We start from the raw sequence: 8,016 nt of genomic DNA on the forward strand, positions 1-8,016 counted from the left end.
AAATAGGTATTTAGGGTATATTTTTAATCCCCAAACTTGTAAAATTCATAACTTTGTCATATGAGCTCCAAATGAGGTGCTTCAAATTGCAAAATGCTCATTATGTTTTTGTCTATCCATTTAAACAATGTTTCCCTGCTGTTTCCATGTACCAAATAATAGTTAATCACTAGGATAGGATTAAGACTATTGGAACCTTATTTGTGATAATTAGAAATTGGTAGACTTTAATAAAAGTTGGATTACTTAAGTTTATGGACTTAAACACCTAAGGTTAGGAACTTAAAACCAGGTAATGATTTAATCCCACCACTGACTTAAACTTGATTAGTGGATAATGAATCACTTTGTATAGTCCTCTACTCCAGACCTAGGGAACACCAGAGTGCCCATCCCTTTTCAACTATGAACTTGTGATCTCTCTGCTGCATATGTTTGGAATGTTGCTTTTTGTTTGTTATCTTCCCAAGTGCATAGTGTGAATGATTACTTTACGTAGACAACGAGCAGTCTGTGTTTCCCGAGGAAGTTGCAGAGGAAGTCCCTGATCAGCAGTTTGGTGAAGGCAAGTGTCCTCTGTCCCATTATGTCCTATTCATTTATAACTTACTACCCCGCACTACTTACTTGAAACCTAAGGATTGACTAGCTTTACATTTTACTTTATCCTTGATGACCTTATGGGCTATTATGGCTAGCACTTTGCTATTGCTTTAACATAATCAATGAACATGATGTGACTATTTATGATACTGTTATCCTGATGATGTTGATGATCTTGTGATACTCTAGGGGGCTCAGGCTGTTTCCTGAGTACCTCTCCGTAAGGACTGGTTCGTTGAGAGACCACCCGGTATAACAGTGCAACCATGAGGGTGAAATGGGATGCCCTTAGCCGATTAATTAGATGAACTAGAGGTGTAGCTGCTTAGCCGTCGTGCCGTCAATGGGGTCCAGGCACAGTGCTTGCTCTGCCGAGGCTGAGTGCCGAGGTTCTTTCGTTTTGCTCTTTGTTAGTCACTCTCCTGCGGGGAGGGGTACTGTGTTTATCAAACTGGAGAAACCTAACGGGCAGCTATGATCTCTAGGGAATCTTTGTAAAAGCTACGTAGTGATGCCCTGTCGGACCACCTAGGTAGTGGTCAATGGGGATTAGCTCTCCCCGGGTAGAAAGGGAATCATGACTCATGGGTAAAGTGTGCAACCTCTGCAGAGGGTAGTGAAACTGGTATATCAGCCGTGCTCACGGTTAAGAGCAGCCTTGGGATCCTCTTTGATTAGAGATACAGATGGTTCGAGATACAAGGATTATGTTATGGTTTTGGTTCGACTATGATGATGATGTTCCTCGATGAGGAAATGGTTTACGGGTTGGTTAATGCTAAAATCTGGCTTCTACTAATGATAAATACCTGACCAACTAAAAGCAACTGCTTGAGCCTAACCCCACATAAAGCTAGTCCACTTCAGCCAAACGGGACATTTGCTGAGTACGTTGATGTGTACTCATCCTTGCTTTACCACAAAACACCAGGTTGTCCGCATTGTAATCACTGCTCAGGAGAAGGCGAAGCCGTGGAAGGAGACTTCCAGGAGTTCCAAGACTACGACGAATTCTAGGTGTGGGTTGGCGGCAACCCCCAGTCAGCTGCCTGTGAAGGCCTTATCTTTACTGCGTTTCGCTAGTACTTTGATTTAACTGTTAAGACAATGACCATGTGGATGTCTATGACTCTATGATGTAATAAGTACTCTTTTATGTTACTATTCGAGCACTGTGTGATGATGTTCATTTATGTAATCGCTGTGTACGTGAGTTCTGATCCTGGCACGTACATAGTTCGCATTCGGTTTGCCTTCCAAAACCGGGTGTGACATCGAGGTAGGATATCTTCAGTAAATGTGCTTCGACTCTGGCACAGTGCTATTTACTGTGCGAGCTTCGGACTCCTCTCTGAAGTCCCGCTGAAGGTGAGTGTGCTGACTCCCTTTTGGCTGCTGACCTCGCTGCGTTGGTGGTGGCGGTGGAGGCTGTTGCCAAGATGCTTGGGGTTGACTTGCCGAAGCAACAGAAGCTGCAGGGTGATTGCCTACATATTCTGGAATGTAAGGCGAATGGTACGAAGCAGTGTACATGACCTGCTTTGGCTGACTCTGTTGTGCTGCAGCTTCTGCTATCTCCTTTTGCTTCTGGATGGTAACATGGCACATCCTGGTGGTATGGCCTTTGTCTTCACCCCAGAATAGGCAGTAAATTCTTCTTGGCTGATCCCCAAATCTTCCCCCGAAGCCCCTAGCGCCTCTACCCCTTGGTGCTGGCGGCCGAACAGAGCTTTGTTGCTGCCCCGAAGCTTGTGACGAGTATTGTGGCCTTTGTTGTTGGCTCCCTCTATCATCACTTTGAGTAGAGTTGTGAATTGACCTGACGTGCCTCGGATGAAATCTTCCTCCGAAGCCCCTGGTCATTTCAGAGAACCTGAATGCTTCCTCCCTTCTTTGGCGGAAATCATTGTCAGCTCGAATATACTCGTCCATCTTCTGGAGCAGCTTCTCCAATGTTAGAGGTGGCTTCCTGGCAAAGTATTGCGCTGAAGGTCCCGGCCGAAGTCCCTTAATCATGGCCTCAATGACAATTTCATTGGGCACTGTTGGTGCCTGTGCCCTCAGACGCAGGAACCTTCGGACATACGCCTGAAGGTATTCTTCGTGGTCCTGGGTACACTAAAATAAAGCTTGAGCAGTGACTGGCTTCGTCTGAAACCCTTAGAAGCTGGTTATCAACATATCCTTCAGCTTCTGCCATGAGGTGATTGTTCCTGGCCGAAGAGAGGAGTACCAGGTTTGAGCGACACTCTTGACAGCCATGACAAAAGACTTCGCCATGACTGCAGTGTTGCCACCATACGAAGATATGGTTGCTTCATAGCTCATCAAGAATTGCTTCGGGTCTGAATGACCGTCGTACATGGGGAGCTGGGGTGGCTTGTAAGACTGGGGCCATGGTGTAGCCTGCAATTCTGTTGATAGAGGAGAAGCATCATCAAAAGCAAAATTTCCATGATGGAAATCTTCATACCAGTCGTCCTCATTGTAAAAGCCCTCCTGATGAAGCTCTCTGCGCGGAGGCCTACGGTTCTGGTCATCCTGAACAAGATGACGAACCTCTTCCGAAGCTTCATCTATCTGCCTCTGAAGGTCAGCTAGACGAGCCATCTTCTCCTTCTTTCGTTGCACCTGTTGTTGGAGCATCTCCAGGTTTTGGATTTCCTGGTCCAAGTCGTCCTCCGGAGGCATTGGACTGGTGGCCTTCCTCTTCTGGCTTCGGGCCTCCCTAAGAGAAAGGACGTCCTGATTGGGGTCCAGCGGCTGCAGAGTGGTAGCCCCTGTCGCTGAAGCTTTTTTCGACGGCATGATGAAGGTGATGCTCGCCGAAGATGTTCAAAGCTCAAGAAATGGAAGTGAGTTCACCGGAGGTGGGCGCCAATGTTGGGGACTTGTTCTCAAATGCTATGAATCAAGAACAAGGCAACATAAAATGTTGAATGTTAATATCCTTCGTCCTTCGAAGCATTATTTCCCTAAGGATATAATGATTTTCGGACGAAGGTTATGAAGGACATACCTTCATCAGCATAAAATATAATAATGAAGAAGGAATCATATGAAACATAAAAGGTAACACAAACAATTATGTATTATTACTGACTCATTTCTATTTTATTATTATGGGGAAATAGAAATGAGATTAAATTACAAATGTACCTTCAGCTTGTAAGAAGGTAAAAGTACAAACGTGACGCAAGAGCCAATGCCAAATCAGCGTGTCCAGTACGAGAGTACTATTCATCTATTTATAGGCACGGGACGCAGCCCGTGTAAAATTACATTAATGCCCTTTGCTTTTACCAGTAACTCTATAGTAATTCTTTGAGGTCTAATTTGGCTTTTCATCTTTAAGTCGGTTCCTCTTTTCTGCTGTCATGCCGAAGCTTTTCTGCACATAACTTCGTGAACGTTTCATCCTTCGTCATGGTCGTCTTCCATTTCAGTCAAGCTTCGTCTTGACAATGCTGTTGTATACCCGCAACCTGATTCCGAAGATACCTGCTCGTATACTTGGAAAACACTGTCAAATTATGTTTTTGAGGACCTTCGGAAGCCGAAGGCCCCCAATAGTGAAGGAGCGATTACAGTTAGCGTGAACAGTACGGTGGTACTGTTCATCTATTTATAGGCATGGGACACAGCTTGGGTAAAATTACATTCATGTCCCTGACATTTACTTATAAACATAATACAAATCATTAAAGACTAAGTAGTCTTTTCCCCTTTTGGTCCGCATCGTACTTGGTCTTCGTCACCATATTAAGCCGAAGCTCTTCGGCCATATCTTCGGCGTCCATTCTTATCACCTTCGGGCTACATCTTCACATCGTGTATGTCTTTGCTATGAGAGAAGACCTTCATCCCGAAGCCGAAGCCCCCTGTAATAATCCATGTCATACTGAAAACATATGGTCTGCCACGTTTTTGAGAGACTTCAGAAGAGGAAGGCCCCCAACAGTAGCCCCTCGCAGTATTGATTTGTTTATTTGTAACAAATTTAGACTGCAACCTGAACGAAGCCTTTAGCCGAAGGTCCAAAAAAACACCTTCCCTTCGCTAGAATAGCGAATCATTCTGAAAGATGGGACCCACCAGACTGTGGGGTTTTGACTTTTGAGTATATATATAGAAGTCTGTGTCATGAGTATTTTTCGTGCTATCTAGCTGATTGCGCCGTGTTCGCCATTTTAACTTTCTTTGCTTTCTCGAGCTCAATTAACTTTTGAGCTTTTGCATCTACGCAACCATCGTCTGAATGGCTGAGGAGAAGAAGATCACTGACCCTGCATTGGCTGTCTTTTACAAAGCTATGGAGAAGACCAATATAGAAAAAATTACCAATGAGATGTTGGCTGGGTTGTCTGAGAACTCCAGCGATAGTGAAAGCTTCAATATTGAGAGTGAGGATGAGAATGCCGAAGATCGGCCGTGGAGACCTAGCCACGTTGTTTCTAGGAAATCCACCATCAAGCAAGGACAAATTGAATAGATGAAGGGGAAATATTTTCATGATGTGTGAAAGGGAATTAGGCTTACACCTAGTTCCTAATTGATTTTGGTGGTTGAATTGCCCAACACAAATAATTGGACTAACTAGTTTTGCTCCAGTGTATAAGTTATACAGGTGCCAAAGGTTCACACTTAGCCAATAAAAAGACCAAGAATTGGGTTCAACAAAAAGAGCAAGGGATAACCGAAGTGTGCCCTGGTCTGGCGCACCGGACTGTCCGGTGCACCACCGGACAGTGTCCGGTGCACCAGGGGACTTCACGCTGAACTTCTCACCTTCGGGAAAATCCAGAGGCGCTCCGCTATAATTCACCGGACTGTCCGGTGTACACCGGACAGTGTCCGGTGCCCCAAGGAAGAGCAACTCTGTAACTCGCCAGCTTCGGAAATTTGCTCCGCTATAATTTACCGGACATGTCCGGTGTGCATCGGACTGTTCGGTGAGCCAGCGGAGTAACGACTACCTCGCGCCAACGGTCACCTGCAGAGGCATTAAATGCGCGCCAGAGCGAGCAGAAGTCAGGCACGCGCGAAGTGGCGCACCAGACACTCTACAGTGCATGTCCGGTGTGCCACCGGACATCCAGGCGGGCCCAGAAGTCAGAGCTCCAACGGTCGGAACCCAACGGCCTGGTGACGTGGCTGGCGCACCGGACTGTCCGGTGCACCATGCGACAGACAGCCCCACCAAACGGCTAGTTTGGTGGTTGGGGCTATAAATACCCCCAACCACCCCACATTCAAGTAATCCAAGTTTTCAACCTTCCAACCACTTCCAAGAGCTAGGCATTCAATACAAGACACACCCAAGTGATCAAATCCTCTCCCAATTCCACAAAAGCATCAGTGACTAGTGAGAGTGATTTGTCGTGTTCTTTTGAGCTCTTGCGCTTGGATTGCTTCTTTTCTTTCTCAATCTTTCTTGAGATCAAACTCACTTGTAATTGAGGCAAGAGACACCAATTGTGTGGTGGTCCTTGCGGGAACTTTGTATTCCAATTGTTTGAGAAGAAGAAGCTCACTCGGTCCGTGGGACCGTTTGAGAGACGAAAAGGGTTGAAAGAGACCCGGTCTTTGTGACCACCTCAACGGGGAGTAGGTTTGCAAGAACCGAACCTCGGTAAAACAAATCCGCGTGTCACACTCTTTATTCGCTTGCGATTTGTTTTACGCGCTCTCTCTCGGACTTGTTTCTATTTCTAACGCTAACCCGACTTGTAGTTGTGATTAATTTTGTGAATTTCAGTTTCGCCCTATTCACCCCCCTCTAGGAGACTTTCAATTGGTATCAGAGCCTGGTTCTTCATTAGAGCCTAACCGCTCGAAGTGATGTCGGGAGATCACGCTAAGAAGGAGATGGAGACCGGCGAAAAGCCCACTACAAGCCACGGGAAGGCTTCATCGGAAGAGTCCCGCAAAAAGGGAAAGGGGAAGGAGAAGAAAGCTTCTTCCCGCAAGTCGCATCGGAGTGGCGACAAGATAAAGAAGATGAGGAAGGTGGTCTACTATGAGACCGACACTTCATCACCTTCCACCTCCGGCTCTGACGCGCCCTCCGTAACTTCTAAGCGCCATGAGCGCAAGAAGTTTAGTAAGATTCCTTTACACTACCCTCGCACCTCTAGACATACTCCATTGCTTTCTGTTCCATTAGGCAAACCGCCAACCTTTGACGGTGAAGATTATGCTAGGTGGAGTGATTTAATGAAATTTCATCTAACCTCACTCCACAAAAGTATATGGAATGTTGTTGAGTTTGGAGCACAGGTACCATCCGTCGGGGATGAGGATTATGATGGGGACGAGGTGGCCCAAATCGAGCACTTCAACTCCCAAGCCACAACCATACTCCTTGCCTCTCTAAGTAGGGAGGAGTACAACAAGGTGCAAGGATTGAAGAGCGCCAAGGAAGTTTGGGACGTGCTCAAGACCGCGCACGAGGGTGATGAACTCACCAAGATCACCAAGCGAGAAACGATCGAGGGGGAGCTCGGTCGCTTCCGTCTTCGCCAAGGGGAGGAGCCACAAGACATGTACAACCGGCACAAAACCTTGGTGAATCAAGTGCGCAACCTCGGGAGCAAGAAGTGGGATGACCACGAGGTGGTTAAGGTTATTCTAAGATCACTTATTTTCCTTAACCCTACTCAAGTACAATTAATTCGTGGCAATCCTAGATACACACTAATGACTCCCGAGGAAGTAATCGGGAATTTTGTGAGCTTTGAATTTATGATCAAGGGCTCACGGAAGATCAACGAGCTTGATGGTCCTACGTTCGAAGCTCAACCGGTCGCATTCAAAGCGACGGAGGAAAAGAAGGAGGAGTCTACACCGAGTAGAACACCCATCGACGCCTCCAAGCTCGACAACGAGGAAATGGCGCTTGTCATCAAAAGCTTTCGCCAAATCCTCAAGCAAAGGAGGGGGAAAGATTACAAGCCCCGCTCCAAGAAGGTTTGCTACAAGTGTGGTAAGCTCGGTCACTTTATAGCAAAATGTCCTGTTTCTAGTGACAGTGACAGGGGCGATGACAAGAAGGGGAGAAGAAAGGAGAAGAAGAGGTACTACAAGAAGAAGGGCGGTGATGCCCATGTCTATCGCGAGTGGGACTCCGACGAAAGTTCTAGCAACTCCGCCGACGACGAGGACGCCGCCAACATCGCCATCACCAAGGGACTTCTCTTCCCCAACGTCGGCCACAAGTGCCTCATGGCAAAGGACGGCAAAAAGAAGAAGGTTAAATCTAAATCCTCCACTAGATATGAATCCTCTAGCGATGATAATGCTAGTGATGAGGAAGATAATTTGCGTACTCTTTTTGCCAACTTAAACATGCAACAAAAAGAGAAATTAAATGAATTAATTAGTGCCATCCATGAGAATGATGATCTCTTGGAC

This window comes from Zea mays, chromosome 9, assembly GCF_902167145.1.
Source record: "Zea mays cultivar B73 chromosome 9, Zm-B73-REFERENCE-NAM-5.0, whole genome shotgun sequence".
NCBI lineage: Eukaryota > Viridiplantae > Streptophyta > Magnoliopsida > Poales > Poaceae > Zea > Zea mays.